Genomic DNA, 19,122 nt, shown 5'->3' with positions numbered 1-19,122 from the left:
TTGATATAGCGACCAAGATAATGTAGCCAGGACGGCATAATTGAAAGTAAGAATACAACCACCATGCCAATGACTTCACCATGACAATTGTAGTACCATGAAAATATAGTAGCCTTGACTAGTAGCTACCATGATAAAATATACAATTGAAAAATATCCACAACAAGAGTTTAGCTGCTAAGACACTATATCGCCATGTCAATATCGCCAAAATGTTATTATTGCCATCATGATAATATACCGCCAGAAAAGAAATATATATACCCACTTCTCGACAATATAGCTATTCTGATAATATTGCCAACATGAAAAGACGTCACCTCCTTGTTATATAACAAAAATGACAAATAGCCATCATGGCGATATAGTGATTTAACAATACAGCCACTATGGTAATATAGTTACCATGAAAATGTGATCTTAACGACAATGTAGCCAACATGACTATATAGTCACGTTGACAATACAACTACTGTGACAATACAGATTACATGAAAGTACCGTCTCTAAGACAATATTGCCATCAATTTGACAAATTATATGACAATATAGATATTATGGCAACATAGTCACCATGACAACATACTCAGAAATACAATATAATCGCTATGATAAAATTATCCTACCATGAAAATATAGCCACCTACCATTTTGGTTTCCATTGCAATGTAGAAACATTAATAAAAGATTTACCATGACAGTACTGAAACCATAACAGTATACCATATCATGGCAATGTAGTCAGCTGATAATTTAATCAAAAAAACAATTTCTCTTCTATAATGGTATATCCTCAAGGGCAATATCAACACCATTAAAAAGCGTCTACAAAAATACAGTCATTATGACATTATAAAAATCATAATTAAAAAGTCACCATGACAATATAGTTATCTTGGCAACATAGCCACTGTGACATTATAGTCATAATGATAATATAGTCGCTATGACAATATTTTCACATAAAAATATAATTATCATGATAATATTTCGCTTATGAGAAATTATGCAAGAGTTTAAAAATGACAGTATATCACCTATAAGAAGATAACCTTACCAATATAGCTAAGGTGACGATATATACATTATAGCACTGTAACTAAAATGAAAAGATAGCTAAAATGACGGTATGGTCATAATGACAATACTGCCACTATGAAAATATGTTCCCCATGACACTATAGCTACACTGACAACAAAGCCATATTCACAAAAGAGCAACATTGAAAATACAGGAAACCAGAATATAGCCACCATCTCAGTTCAGCCACCATGATAATAATGTCACGATACAAATTGTCACCATGTCATTAGTCACCTTGATAATAAACTTACAAAGACTATATAAATATCATGAAAATATAGCCTCCATGTCAACATGTGTGTCATGATAATCTGGCCATTATGATAAGACATGAAGGCAATTTATTCACTATAACAATATAACCACAGTGATCATATAACTGATATGATTATACATTCAAAGAAGCAAAAAAGAAATATACAAATCATATTCAATATGGCAGTATAACTACATGACATTATAGATACTGTGACAAATAGTCGCTTTTGAATCATAGCAAAAATATAGCCGGCAAGACAACATAGTCTCTATGACAAAATATCGACCAAGATAGGTTATATCATTATAATATAGACACCTTGACAGTATAGACCAAAAACAATGTAACAATCATGAAACTGTACCTGCCAAAACATTATAGATGTCATGAAATTTTAGTCAACATGACAAAATTATCATAATGAAATATCATCGGCATTACAATATATTTACCATAATCATAGACCAATTATGATCATATAATCAGCAGGTTAACATAAACAACATCACAGTATAAAAACCATGACTGTGTAAGTGACATGATGATGTGATATCCATACTCTTACACTTACAATACCAAAGAAGCCGCCATGAATATACTGTTATCATGATCATATAATCACAACAATATTGTAGGTAGTAACAAATACATCCCCAACGACAAAATTAATCATGGCAATGTTGCCATCAACTTGCTATACCGACCAAGATAATATAGCGAGCATTGTATTGAGAATTGCAATTCAGCCACCGTACCAATGTCGTCACCATGACAATATAGCTACCATGAAAATATAGTAACGTGGATAATATAGCTGCCATGGCAAAATATTCAAGATAGAAAATACCCAAAAGATAGCCACAACAAGAGTTTAGCTGCTAAGACGATATATCACCATGCCAATATCTCTAAAATGTTAGTATAGCCATCATGGCTATATTTATTTATATTTATTTATTGTACTTTGTCGCTGTCTCCCGCGTTTGCGAGGTAGCGCAAGGAAACAGACGAAAGAAATGGCCCAACCCCCCCCATACACATGCATATACATACGTCCACACACGCAAATATACATACCTACACAGCTTTCCATGGTTTACCCCAGACGCTTCACATGCCTTGATTCAATCCACTGACAGCACGTCAACCCCGTTATACCACATCGCTCCAATTCACTCTATTCCTTGCCCTCCTTTCATCCTCCTGCATGTTCAGGCCCCGATCACACAAAATCTTTTTCACTCCATCTTTCCACCTCCAATTTGGTCTCCCTCTTCTCCTTGTTCCCTCCACCTCCGACACATATATCCTCTTGGTCAATCTTTCCTCACTCATCCTCTCCATGTGCCCAAACCACTTCAAAACACCCTCTTCTGCTCTCTCAACCACGCTCTTTTTATTTCCACACATCTCTCTTACCCTTACGTAACTCACTCGATCAAACCACCTCACACCACACATTGTCCTCAAACATCTCATTTCCAGCACATCCATCCTCCTGCGCACAACTCTATCCATAGCCCACGCCTCGCAACCATACAACATTGTTGGAACTACTATTCCTTCAAACATACCCATTTTTGCTTTCCGAGATAATGTTCTCGAATTCCACACATTCTTCAAGGCTCCCAGAATTTTCGCCCCCTCCCCCACACTATGATCCACTTCCGCTTCCATGGTTCCATCCGCTGCCAGATCCACTCCCAGATATGTAAAACACTTCACTTCCTCCAGTTTTTCTCCATTCAAACTCACCTCCAATTGACTTGACCCTCAACCCTACTGTACCTAATAACCTTGCTCTTATTCACATTTACTCTTAACTTTCTTCTTCCACACACTTTACCAAACTCAGTCACCAGCTTCTGCAGTTTCTCACATGAATCAGCCACCAGCGCTGTATCATCAGCGAACAACAACTGACTCACTTCCCAAGCTCTCTCATCCCCAACAGACTTCATACTTGCCCCTCTTTCCAAAACTCTTGCATTTACCTCCATAACAACCCCATCCATAAACAAATTAAACAACCATGGAGACATCACACACCCCTGCCGCAAACCTACATTCACTGAGAACCAATCACTTTCCTCTCTTCCTACACGTACACATGCCTTACATCCTCGATAAAAACTTTTCACTGCTTCTAACAACTTTTCTCCCACACCATATATTCTTAATACCTTCCACAGAGCATCTCTATCAACTCTATCATATGCCTTCTCCAGATCCATAAATGCTACGTACAAATCCATTTGCTTTTCTAAGTATTTCTCACATACATTCTTCAAAGCAAACACCTGATCCACACATCCTCTACCACTTCTGAAACCACACTGCTCTTCTCCAATCTGATGCTCTGTACATGCCTTCACCCTCTCAATCAATACCCTCCCATATAATTTACCAGGAATACTCAACAAACTTATACCTCTGTAATTTGAGCACTCACTCTTATCCCCTTGGCCTTTGTACAATGGCACTATGCACGCATTCCGCCAATCCTCAGGCACCTCACCATGAGTCATACATTAAAAAACCTTACCAACCAGTCAACAATACAGTCACCCCCTTTTTTAATAAATTCCACTGCAATACCATCGAAACCTGCTGCCTTGCCGGCTTTCATCTTCCGCAAAGCTTTCACTACCTCTTCTCTGTTTACCAAATCATTTTCCCTAACCCTCTCACTTTGCACACCACCTCGACCAAAACACCCTATATCTGCCACTCTATCATCAAACACATTCAACAAACCTTTGAAATACTCACTCCATCTCCTTCTCACATCACCACTACTTGTTATCACCTCCCCATTTGCGCCCTTCACTGAAGTTCCCATTTGCTCCCTTGTCTTACGCACTTTATTTACCTCCTTCCAGAACATCTTTTTATTCTCCCTAAAATTTAATGATACTCTCTCACCCCAACTCTCATTTGCCCTTTTTTTCACCTCTTGCACCTTTCTCTTGACCTCCTGTCTCTTTCTTTTATACATATCCCACTCAATTGCATTTTTTCCCTGCAAAAATCGTCCAAATGCCTCTCTCTTCTCTTTCACTAATACTCTTACTTCTTCATCCCACCACTCACTAACCTTTCTAATCAACTCACCTCCCACTCTTCTCATGCCACAAGCATCTTTTGCGCAATCCATCACTGATTCCCTAAATACATCCCATTCCTCCCCCACTCCCCTTGCTTCCATTGTTCTCACCTTTTTTAATTCTGTACTCAGTCTCTCCTGGTACTTCCTCACACAGGTCTCCTTCTCAAGCTCACTTACTCTCACCACCCTCTTCACCCCAACATTCACTCTTCTTTTCTGAAAACCCATACAAATCTTCACCTTAGCCTCCACAAGATAATGATCAGACATCCCTCCAGTTGCAAGTCTCAACACATTAACATCCAAAAGTCTCTCTTTCATGGCTATATATCAACACAAAAAATACTCATCACAACGATGTAGCTAACTTGACAATATACTTCTCTGACAATATAGGTAACATTAAAAGACAGCCACTTCCTTGAAATATGAAAAAAAAAGACAAATAGCCATTATGGCAATATGGTAACTAAACAATATAGCCATCATGGAAATAAGGTAACCAAACAATATAGCCATCATGGCAATATGATTACCATAGCAATGTATCTTAATGGCAGTATAGTCACCATGTCCTTATAGTCACGATGACAATACAACTAATATGACAATATAGAAAACATCAAAATACAGTCTCTAAGACAATATTGACACTAATTCAAGTTAAATGACAATATAGATATTATGGCAACACAATCACGATGACAATATACTCAAAAATGTTATATAATCGTCATAATAAAATGATCCTACCATGAAAATATAGTCACCCTGCCACTATGGCTTCCATTACAATATAGCCACAATAAGAAAACTCACCAGGACAGTACTGAAACCATAACAATGTAGCATATCATGAATATGAAGTCACTTTATCATTTAATGAAAAATAAATATTTCGCTTCTATTATGGTATAACCTCAGGAACAAAATTTTATACACCATTAAAAAGCTGCCATGAAAATACAGTCACTATGACATAAATATCATGATAAAATAGTGACCATGGCAATATAGCCACTCTGAGATTATAGTCATTATGACACTATAGTCGCTATTAGAATACTTCCACCTTAAAAATTAAAGTTATCAAAATGATATATCGCTTATGACAAAATATGCATGATTAGAAAGTGACAGTATTCCACCTATGAAAAAGATCACCTTGCCACTAGAGTCAAGGTGAAGATATATACATCATAGCAACGTAAAGAAAAAGAGATGATAACCAGAACGATGGTATGTTCATAATGACAATACTGCAACTATGAAAATATGTTCCCCACGATTCTTCAGCTTCACTGACAATAAAGCCATCTTCACAAAAAGAGTACTATAGAAAAAATAGCAAACGACTATACAGCCATGAAGACTTTACAGCCACCATGACAATAATCTCTCGATACAAATCAATCGCCAGGACATTAGCGACACCTTGATAATGAATATACAATGAGTACATGAACATCATGAAAATATAACGTCCATATAGATATATTTGTCGTGAAAATATATCATATATGCATATCTTTAAAGTGACAGTTTCGCCATTCTGATAATATATTCAAGACGCTATTATATTCACCATAACAATAAAGCCACCATGATCACATAAATGATATGACAATATAGTCAACGCAACAATAAACCCATTAATAAATTATATCTACTCTGAGAATACAGCCACATGAAAATATAGATACTGTGACAAAATAATCACTTTTGGATCATAGCAAACATATAACGTCCATGACAATATAGTCTCTATGACAAAATAGCGAAGAAGACAGGATTTATCATCACAATACAGACACCTTGACAGTATAGCCAATAAAACAGTGGAACAACCATGAAAATGTACCTACCATAACAATATAGCTTACATGAAAATATAGTTACTATGACAAATTCATTACAATGAAATACAAACGATATCACATAATGGTTTCGATAATCATACACCAATCATGATCATATAAGATAAAACCTTCAAAACAAAGCAAGGGTAGCGACAACGCAGGGATTAATAGCTACAACCTAGCTCTGAAAGACGACAGCAGCTACGTACACGTCGGTAGCTGGTGAGCGACTGTCATCAGGTGATTACACTGTCATGATATGCTATATTGTCATGGTTTCAGTACTGTCGTAAACAATGTATTATCATGTTAGCTATATTGCAGTGACAGGGTGGCTAAATTTTCATGGTAGGATAATTTTCTTATCGCAGTTATATTGCATTTGTGATAATACTATCATGGTGACTGTGTTCCAGTAATATCTATATTATCATTCAATTTGTTGAATCGATTGCAATATTGTCGTAGAGACTCTAATGTCATGTTGCCTGTATTGTCATGATGGTTGCATGTCGTCTTTACTATATAGTCATGTTGGTTATATTCCAGTTATGATTACATGTTTATGGTAACTATATTGACATGGTGACTATATTGATAGATGAGTACATTGCCATGATAGCTATTTTTCATTTTTGTTATACTGTAAGAAGGTGACTGTCTTTTCATATTGAATATATTATCAGGGTAGCTATATTGTTAAGTTAGCTATATCATTGTGGTGCTTATTTTCTTTTTCTGGTGTTATGTTGCCATGATGCTTAGACTAACATTTTGGCGATAATGGCATGGTGATATAGTGACAGCATATAAACTGTTATTGTAGATATGTTCCATGAGATTTTATTATCATAGTAGCTACATTGTCAATGTTACTATATTTTCATGGTAGCTACATTGTCATGGTGACAATTTTGCCATCGTAGCAGTATTGTTATTTTCAATATAATGCCATCCTAACTATATAATCTTGGTCGCTATATTTACTTGCTGGCTATATTGCTGTGGCTAATTTTGTCGTTGGGGATACATTTTGTCATTAACTACATTTCTTTTTAATCATATGATCATGATAACAATATTTTCATAGCCGCTTATTTGGTAATGTGAGTCCAAGTGTACAGATATATCATCATGTCACTATATTGTCATGGTTTTTATACTGTGATGGTGTTTAAGTCAGCCTCCTGATGATATTATCATGATTGATATATAATTATGGTAACTAAATTGTAATGGCGATTATATTTCATTGTGACAATTTTATCATTTTGCCTGCATTTTCATGGTAGCTATATTGTTATGGCAGGTACATTTTCATTGTTGTTTCATTGTTTTATCGGCCATACTGTAAAGATGATTATATATTAATCAAAAATCTTGTCTTAGTCGCTATTTTGTCATGGGCACTATACTGTCCTGAAGCCTATATGTTTGCCATGATCCGAAAGAGACTATTTTGTCACAACATCAATATTGTCAGGTGCTTATATTGTAATAATGAATATAATTTGAAGGTTTCCTTGTTGTTGCGTTGACTGTATTATCATATCACTTATATGATCATAGTTATATTGTTATAGTGAATATATTGCCGTCTTGACCATATTATCATATTGGCTAAATTGTCATGGTAAGTATGTTGACATGGAAGCCTTATTTTCATGATGTTTATATAGTCAGTGAATCATATCGTGATATTATTGTCATAGTGGCTGTACTTTGATGGTGGCTATATAGTCGTTTGCTGTATTTTCACTGTTACTCTTTTGTGAAGATTGCTTTATTGTCATTACTATTACTATCATAACATTATTGTCATGATAGCTGCATTGTCATGGTGGCTATATTGTCGTTTCCTGTATTTTCAATGTTACTCTTTTTTGAAGATTGCTTTATTGTCATTGTAGCTATAGTGTCATGGGGAATATATTTTCGTAGTAGCAGTATTGTCATTATGAACATATCGTCATTTTGGCTGTCTGCTCATTTTGGTTACATTGCGAAGATTTACATATCGTCACTTTGGCTATATTAGCAAGGTGATCTCTTTATAGTTGCTATATTGTCATTCTTTTAATCATGTATATTTTTTCATGAGTGATACATTATCTTGATAACTATATCATTAAAGTGAAAGTATATTCTCATGGTGACTATATTGTCATTATGACTACAAACACTTAGTGGCTATATTGCTAAGATAATTACATGTGACTACATTTTCATTGTAACTTATTTAATGCTGTTGATTTACCTTTTGAGATATATCATTATAAAAACGGATATTTCATTTTGTTTAAATTATGAGGTGAATACATTGTCATGACATGATATATTGTTATAGTTTCAGTACTGTCAAGGTGAATGTGTATTATGTTGGCTACATTACAATGGAAGCCATAGTGGCAGGGTGGCTATATTTTCATGGTTTGATCATCAGTATTTTATTGTATTTTTGAATATATGGTCATAGTGACTGTGTTGCCATAATTTCTATATAGTCATTTGATTTATTAAATTGATGGCAATATTGTTATAGAGACTGTATTGTCATGTTGCCTGTATGGTCATCATGTTTGTCTTGTCATCGTGACTCTATGGTCATGATGGCAATATTGTCATTAAGATTACTTTCTTATGGTAACTATATTGCCATCATGGCTTTTAGTCAGAGTAGCTATATTGTTAAGTTAGCTATCTTATTGTTGTGGGTATTTTTTTTTCCTTTTGGTATATTGCCATGATGGCTATACTAGAATTTGGCAAGATTAGCAGGGTGATATAGTGTTCGCAGCCCAACTGTTGTTTTGGACATTTTTTCATGGGAATACATTACCATGGTACCTATATTGTCAAGGTTAATATATTTCATGCAAGCTACATTGTAAAGATGACGATATTGGCATGGCGGGTGTTTTGTTATGTTCAATAAAACGCCATCCTGGCTACATTATCTTGGTCGCTATATCAACTTGATGGCTATATTGCTACGGTCAATTTCATCATTGGGGATGTATTTTGTCTTTACCTACAATTTGGTTGTGATTATATGACCATGATAATATTTCTATGACGGCTTATTTGGCATCTTGATTTTATCTGTCTGGATATCATATCATCATGTAACTTAGTCTGTCATGCTTTTAAACGGTGATGGTGCTTATGTGAAAATCCTGATTACATTATCATCATTAATGTATTATTATTGTAACTATATAGCAATAGCAATATCTTTTTTGATCATTTTGGTATGTTGAATTCATTTTCATAGTAGTTATATTGTTATGGCAGGTACATTTTCATGGTTTTGACATTGTTTTATGGGCCATACTGTCAAGGCGGCTGTATAGTATTGATAAATTCTGTTTTGGAAGCTATTGTCTCCTGGACACTATATACTTTAGAGGCTATATGTTTCCTATGATCCGAAAGCGACTATTTTGTCACGGTATATATATTGTCAGGTGGCTATATTGACGTTGTGAACATATTCTGAATGTTTCTTTAAAGTTGCGTTGACTATATTGTTATATCACTTATATAGCCATGGTGGCTTTGTTGTTATAGTCAATATATTGTAGTTGTGACTATACTATCATAATAGCAAAATTGTCATGGGAAATATGTTGATATGGATGTTATATTCTCATGATACTTTTATGGTAATTGTAAACATTTTTTCAAGTTTACTCTAATATCACAGTGATTGATTTATGTTGTAACATTATTGTTATGTTGGTTGTACAATCATGGTGGCTTTATTGTCATTTGATGCGTTTTCAATGTTATTATTTAGTGAATATGGCTTTAATGTCAGTGTAGCTATACTTTCATTGGGAACAAATTTTCATAGTGACGCAATTATCATTATGAAATAAAGTCATTTTGGCAATCTTGTAATTTGGGTTACATTGCTATGTTATATATATCGTCACCTTGGCTATATTAGGAAGGTGATTTTTTTATAGGTTGTATATTGTCATTTTTTAATCGTGCATATTATGTTATAAGCGATATATTATCATGATACCCATATCATTAAGGTGAAAATATTGGTATGGCAACTATATTGTCTTTATGACTGTAAACTTATGATAACAATATAGGTACCCTGATATATAGGAAACATGAAAAGACAATCACCCCCTTGTAATGTAACAAAAAATAACAAATAGCCATCATGTCAATATATTCATTTAACAATATAGCCGCCATGGCAATATAGTTACCATAACAATATAATCTTAATGGAAATATAACTGCCATGACCATATAGACACGATGACAATACAACCAACAAGACAATACAGGAACCATGACATTATATTATGACAATATAGCCACCAATTCAACAAATCAAATGACAGTATAGATATTATGGCAACAATCACCATAACAATATACACACAAGTGGAATATAGTCGACATAACAAAATGATTATGTTATGAAAATATAGCCACTCTGCCAGTATGGCTTCCATTGGAATAACTCCAACATAATAATACATACACAATGACATTCCTGAAACCATAACAATATAGCATATCACGACAATGTCGTCCCCTAATGATTGAATCAAATGAGAAACTCGTTTTATAATGATTCATGCTCAAGGGCAAACCCATCACAAATATAAAAGCTACCGTGAAAATGTAGTCACCATGACATTATAACCGTCATGATGAAATAGACACCATGACAATAAAGGTACTTTGGCAAGACATCCAACATGATATCATTGTCATAATAACAATATAGTCAAAGTGCCAATATATAGTTACCGGAATGTTATAGTTATTAAAATAATGTATCATTTACGACAAAAAATGCATGAATAAAAAATGAAAATATAGCAACCGTAAAAAAAGATCACGTTGCTAATATAGCCAAAGTGATGATATATTTATGATAGAAATGTAACCAAAATAACTAGATGACCAAAATGACAGTATGTTCATAATGACAATAATTCCACTATGAAAATATATTCTCCATGACACTATAGGTACACTGACAGTAAAGCTATCTTCACAAAAGCGTTATATTAAAATACAGCAAACTACAATATAGCCACCATGACAACACAACAATCTTGACAATAATATCACGATATAACTTAATCACCAGGACAATAGAGTCACCTTGACAGTAATCTTACAATGACTTTATAAATATCATGAAAATATAGCCCCCATGTCAAGATATTTGTTATGACAAGTTAGCCATTATGAAAATATAGTCACGACTACAATCTGTTCACTATGACAATAAAGCTACCATGATCATATAACTGATATGACAATATAATCAAAGAAAGAATATTGAAACATTCAACTTATATTCACAACGGCAATATAACCACCTGACAATATAGATACTGTTAATAGATAGTCGTTTTCGGATCACAGCAAAAATATAGACTCCAAGACCATATAGTCTCTGTGAAAAAACAGTGACTCAGACAGGATTTATCATAATGATATGGTCATAACATTATAGCTGTCATGGAATTTTAATCAACATGACAAAATTATCTCAATGAAATAAAGCGGCATTACTTTATAGTTACCATAATCATACACCAATCATGATTACATAATCAGCAGGTTGACATAAACAAGATCATACTGTAAAAACCATGACAATTTAAATGACATGATGAGATGATATCCATTCTCTTACACTTACAATACCATATAAGTTTCCATGAAAATATTATCATGATCATGTAATCACAACAGTATTGTCACTGATTACAAAATATATCCCGAAAGACAAAATTAATCATAATATAACCGTCAAGTTGATATAGCGACCAAGATAATGTAGCCAGGACGGCATCATATTGAAAGTAAGAATACAACCACCATGCCAATGTCTTCACCATGACAATGTAGCTACCATGAAAATGCAGTAACCTTATGTATGTAGCTACCCTGATAAAATATACAACTGATAAATATCCACAACAATAGTTTAGCTGCTAAAACACTATATCGCCATTTAAATATCGCCAAAATCGTATCATTGCCATCATGATAATATACCGCCAAAAAAGAAATATATATACCCACTTCTCGACAATATAGCTATTCTGACAATATTGCAAACATGAAAAGACAGTCACCTCCTTGTTATATAAAAAAATGACAAATAGCTATCATAGCGATATAGTGATTTAACAATACAGCCACTATGGTAATATAGTTACCATAAAAATGTGATCTTAACGACAATGTAGCAAACACGACTATATAGTCACGTTGACAATACAACCACCATGACAGTACAGATAACATGAAAGTACCGTCTCTAAGACAATATTGCCATCAATTTGACAAATTATATGACAATATAGATATTATGGCATGTTAACAGAATCACTATGACAATATACTCAGAAATGCAATATAATGGCCATAATAAAATTATCCTACCATGAAAATATAGCCACCTACCATTTTGGTTTCCATTGCAATGTAGAAACAGTAAAAAGAAATTTACCATGACAGTACTGAAACCATAACAGTATACCATATCATGACAATGTAGTCAGCTGATAATTTAATCAAAATAACAATTTCTCTTCTATATTGGTATATCCTCAAGGGCAATATCAACATCATTATAAAAGCTTCCTCTAAAATACAGTCATTATGACAAAAATCATGATAAAAAAGTCACCATGACAACATAGTTATCTTGGCAATATAACCACTGTGACATTATAGTCATAATGATAATATAGTCGCTATGACAATATTGTCACAATGAAAATATAATTATCATGATAATATTTCGCTTATGACAAAGTATGCAAGAGTTAAATAATGACAATATATCACCTATAAAAAGATCACTTACCAATATAGCTAACTTGACGATACATACATTATAGCAATGTTACTAAAATGAAAAGATAGCCAAAATGACGGTATGGTCATAATGACAATACTGCCACTATCAAAATATACTCCCCATGACACTATAGCTACACTGACAACAAAGACATATACACAAAAGAGCAACATTGAAAATACAGCAAACGAGAATATAGCCACCATCATAGTTCAGCCACCATGATAATAATGTCACGATACAAATTGTCACCATGTCATTAGTCACCTTGATAATAAACTTACAATGACTATATAAATATTATGAAAATATAGCCTCCATGTCAACATGTCTGCCATGATAATCTGGCCATTATGATAATATAGTCATGACGGCAATTTATTCACTATAACAATTTAGCCACAGTGATCATATAACTGATGTGATAATATAGTCAAACAAGCAAAAAAGAAATATACAAATCATATTCACTATGGCAGTATAACTACATGACAATATAGATACTGTGACAAATAGTCGCTTTTGAATCATAGTAAACATATAGCTGGTAGGACAACATAGTCTCTATGACAAAATAGTGACCAAGACAGGTTATATCATTATAATATAGACACCTTGACAGTATAGACCAAAAACAATGTAAACAATCATGAAACAGTACCTGCCAAAACATTGTAGTTTTCATGAAATTTTAGTCAACATGACAGAATTATCATAATGAAATACCATCGGCATTACAATATATTTACCATAATCATAGACAAATCATGATCATATAATCAGCATGTTGACATAAACAATATCACAGTATAAAAACCATGACAGTGTAAGTGACATGATGATATGATATCCATACACTTACACTTACAATACCAAAGAAGCCGCCATGAATATATTGTTATCATGATCATATAATCACAACAATATTGTAGGTAGTGACAAATATATCCCCAACGACAAAATTAATCATCGCAATGTTGCCACAAACTTGTTATAGCGAAAAAGATAATGTAGCCAGCATTTTATTAAGAATTGCAATACAGCCACCGTGCCAATGTCGTCACCATGACAATATACCTACCATGAAAATATAGTAACGTTGATAATGTAGCTGCCATGGCAAAATATTCAAGATAGAAAATACCCAAAAGATAGCCACAACAAGAGTTTAGCTGCTAAGATGATATATTACCATGCCAATATATCTACAATGTTAGTATAGCCATTATAACAATATATCAACAGAAAAAATACTCATCACAACGATATAGCTAACTTGACAATATACTTCTCTGACAATATAGGTAACATTAAATGACAGGCACCTCCTTGAAATGTAAAAGAAAAAATATGACAAATAGCCATCATAGCAATATGGTAACAAAACAATATAGCCATCATGGCAATATGGTAACCAAACAATATAGCCATCACGGCAATATGATTATCATAGCAGTGTATCTTCAATGGCAATATAGTCACAATGTCCTTATAGTCACGATGACAATACAACTAATATGACGATACAGAAAACTTCAAAATACAGTCTCTAAGACAATATTGCCACTAATTCAACAAGTTAAATGACAATATAGATATTATGGCAACACAATCACGATGACAATATACTGAAAAAATGTTATATAATCGTCATAATAAAATCATCCTACCATGAAAATGTAGTCACCCTGCCACTATGGCTTCCATTACAATATAGCCATAATAACAAAACATTCACTACGACAGTACTGAAACCATAACAATATAGCATATCATGAAAATGTAGTCACTTGATCATTTAATGAAAAATGAAAATTTCGCTTCTATTATGGTATAACCTCAGGGACAAAATTTTATACACAATTAAAAACCTGCAATGAAAATACAGTCACTATGACATAAATATCATGATAAAATAGTGACCATGGCAATATAGTCACTCTGAGATTATAGTCATTATGACAAAATAGTCGCTATTAAAATACTGTCACCTTAATAATAAAGTTATCAAAATGATATATCGCTTGTGACAAAATATGCATGATTAGAAAATGACAGTATACCACCTATAAAAAAGATCACCTTGCCACGTAAAGAAAAAGAGATGATAACCAGAACGACGGTATGTTCATAATGACAATGTTGCAACTATGAAAATATGTTCCCCAAGATTCTCCAGCTTCACTGACAATAAAGCCATCTTCACAAAAAGAGTACTATTGAAAAATAGAAAACGACTATACAGCCATCAAGACAGTATAGCTACCATGACAATAATCTCTCGATATAAATCAATTGCCAGGACATTAGCGTCATCTTGATAATGAATATACAATGAGTATATGAATATCATGAAAATATAGTGTCCATATAAATATATTTGTCGTGAAAATATAGCCTCCATATGAATATCTTTAAAGTGACAGTTTCGCCATTCTGATAATATAGTCAAGACGCTAATATATTCACCATAACAATCAAGCCACCATGATCACATAAATGATATGACAATATAGTCAACGCAACAATAAACGCATTTATTAATTATATCCACTCTGAGAATACAGCCACATGAAAATATAGATACTGTGACAAAATAGTCACTTTTGGATCATAGCAAATATATAACTCTAAGAAAATATAGTCTCTATGACAAAATAGCGAAGAAGACAGGATTTATCATCACAATACAGTCACCTTGACAGTATAGCCAATGAAACAGTGGCACAACCATGAAATGTACCTACTATAACAATATAGCTTACATGAAAATATAGTTACTATGACAAATTCATTACAATGAAAAACAAACGATATCACATTATGGTGTCGATAATCATACACCAGTCATGATCATATAAGATAAAACCTTCAAAACAAAGGAAGGGTAGCGACAACGCAGGTAGGAATAGCTACAACCTAGCTCTGAAAGGCGACAGCAGCTCAGTACACGTCGGTAGCTAGTGGGCGACTGTCATCAGGAGATTACATTGTCATGATATGCTATATTGTCATGGTTTCATTACTGTCGTAGTGAATGTATTATCATGTTAGCTATATTGCAGTGGCAGGGTGGCTAAATTTTCATGATAGGATAATTTTGTTATCGCGGTTATATTGCATTGGTGATAATACTGTCATGGTGACTGTGTTCCAGGAATATCTATATTATCATTTAATTTGTTGAAACGATTACAGTATTGTCGTAGAGACTCTAATGTCATGTTGCCTGTATTGTCATGATGGTTGCATGTCATCTTTACTATATAGTCATGTTGGTTATATTCATGTTATAATTACATGGTTATGGTAACTATATTGCCATGGTGACTATATTGAAAGGTGACTACATTGCTATGATAGGTATTTTTCATTTTTGTTATCCTGTAAGGAGGTGACGGACTTTTCATATTGAATATATTATCAGGGTAGCTATATTGTTAAGTTAGCTATATGATTGTGGTACTTATTTTCTTTTTCTGGTGGTATATTACCATGATGCCTAGACTAACATTTTGGCGATATTGGCATGTTGATATAGTAACTTAGCAAATAAACTGTTATTGTGGATATGTTCCATGGGATTTTATTATCATAGTAGCTACATTGTCAATGTTACTATATTTTCATGGTAGCTACATTGTCATTGTGACGATATTGCCATTGTGGCTGTATTGTTATTTTCAATATAATACCATCATAACTATATTGTCTTGGCCGCTATATTTACTTGCTGGCTATATTGCTATGGTTAATTTTGTCTTTGGGGATATATTTTGTCATTAACTACAATTTTGTTTTAATCATATGATCATGATAACAATATTTTCATGGCGACTTATTTGGTAAGGTGAGTGCAAGTGTATAGATATCATATCATCATGTCACTATATTGTCAAGGTTTTTATACTGTGATGGTGTTTATGTCAGCCTCCTGATGATATTATCATGATTGATATATGATTATGGTAACCGAATTGTAATGGCGATTATATTTCATTGTGACAATTTTGTCATGTTGCCTGCATTTTCATGGTACCTATATTGTTATGGCAGGTACATATTCATGTTTGTTTCATTGTTTTATCGGCTAAACAGTCAAGATGATTATATACTAATTAAAAATCTTGTCTTAGTCGCTATTTTGTCAAGGACACTATATTGTCCTGAAGCCTATATGTTTGCTATAATCCGAAAGAGACTATTTTGTCACAACATCAATATTGTCAGGTGCTTATATTGTAATAATGAATATAGTTTGAAGGCTTCCTTATTGTTGCGTTGACTGTATTGTCATATCACTTATATGATCATGGTTATATTTTTATAGTGAGTGTATTGCCGTCTTGACTATATTATCATATTGGCTAAATTGTCATGGTAAGTATGTTGACATGGAAGCCTTATCTTCATGATGTTTATATAGTCAGTGAATTATATCGTGACATTTTTGTCATAGTAGTGTGTACTTTCATTGTGGCTATATAGTCGTTTGCTGTATTTTCACTGTTACTCTTTTGTGAAGATTGCTTTATTGTCATTGTACCTATAGTGTCATGGGAGATATATCTTCATAGCAGCAGTATTGTCATTATAAACATACCGTCATTTTGGCTATCTACTCATTTTGGTTATATTGCGAAGATTTGAATATCGTCACCTTAGCTATATTGTCAAGGTGATCTCCTTTATATTTGCTATATTGTCATTTTTTTTAATCATGCATATTTTATCATAAGCGATACATTATCGTGATAACTTTACTATTAAGGTGACAATATATTGTCATTGTGACAATGTTGACATGATGACTATAATCTCTTAGTGGCTATATTGCTAAGATAACTATACTCTCATGGTCACTATTTCATGATGATGGTTAAAATGACAGTTTGACTGCATTTTCATTGTAGCATATTTAATGGTGTTGATTTTGCCCTTGAAGATATATCACAAAAACGAAAATGTCCTTTTTCTTTAAATATTATATGAATATATTGCCATGATATGCGATATTGTTATAGTTTCAGTACTGTCATGTTGAATGAATATTATGTTGGTTACATTACAATTAAAGTCATAGTGCCAGGGTAACTATATTTTCATGGTTGGATCATTTTGTTATGACGATATTATTGTATTTGTGAGTATATTCTAATGGTTACTGTGTTCTCGTAATTTCTATATTGTCCTGGACACTACATATCCTGTAATCTATATTGTCATATCAGTTTTATGATCATGGTAGCTTTATTGTCATAATGAATATCTTGTAGTCGTGACGATATTATCATAATGGCTAAATTGTCATAGGAAATATGTTGACATGAGGGCTATATTTTCATGATATCTCATAAAGTCATTGACAGATTACTATCAAGGTGATTCAAATAGCCTGGCGATTGATGTATATCGTGACATTATTGTCACGATACCTGCATTGTCATGGTGGCTATATTGTCGTTTTCTATATTTTCAATGTTACTCTTTTGTGAAGATTGCTTTATTGTCATTGTAGCTATAGTGTCAAGGGGAATATATTTTCGTAGTAGCAGTATTGTCATTATGAACATATCGTCATTTTGGCTATCAGCTCATTTTAGTTACTTTGCGAAGATTTACATATCGTCACCTTGGCTATATTAGTAATATGATCTCTTTATAGTTGCTATATTGTCATTTTTTTAATCATTTATATTTTTTCATGAGTGATACATTATCTTGATAACTATATCATTAAAGTGACAGTATATTGTCATGGTGACTATATTGTCTTTATGACTACAATCTCTTAGTGGCTATATTCCTAAGATAACTAACTGCGACTACATTTGCATTGTAGTTTATTTAATGGTGTTGATTTACCCTTGAAGATATATCATTATAAAACGAATATTTCATTTTGTTTAAATTATGAGGTGAATACATTGTCATGACATGCTATATTGT

This window comes from Panulirus ornatus, chromosome 55 (assembly GCF_036320965.1).
Source record: "Panulirus ornatus isolate Po-2019 chromosome 55, ASM3632096v1, whole genome shotgun sequence".
NCBI lineage: Eukaryota > Metazoa > Arthropoda > Malacostraca > Decapoda > Palinuridae > Panulirus > Panulirus ornatus.
The sequence above is the reverse complement of the archived record's forward strand: the minus strand, read 5'-3'. Positions refer to the sequence as shown.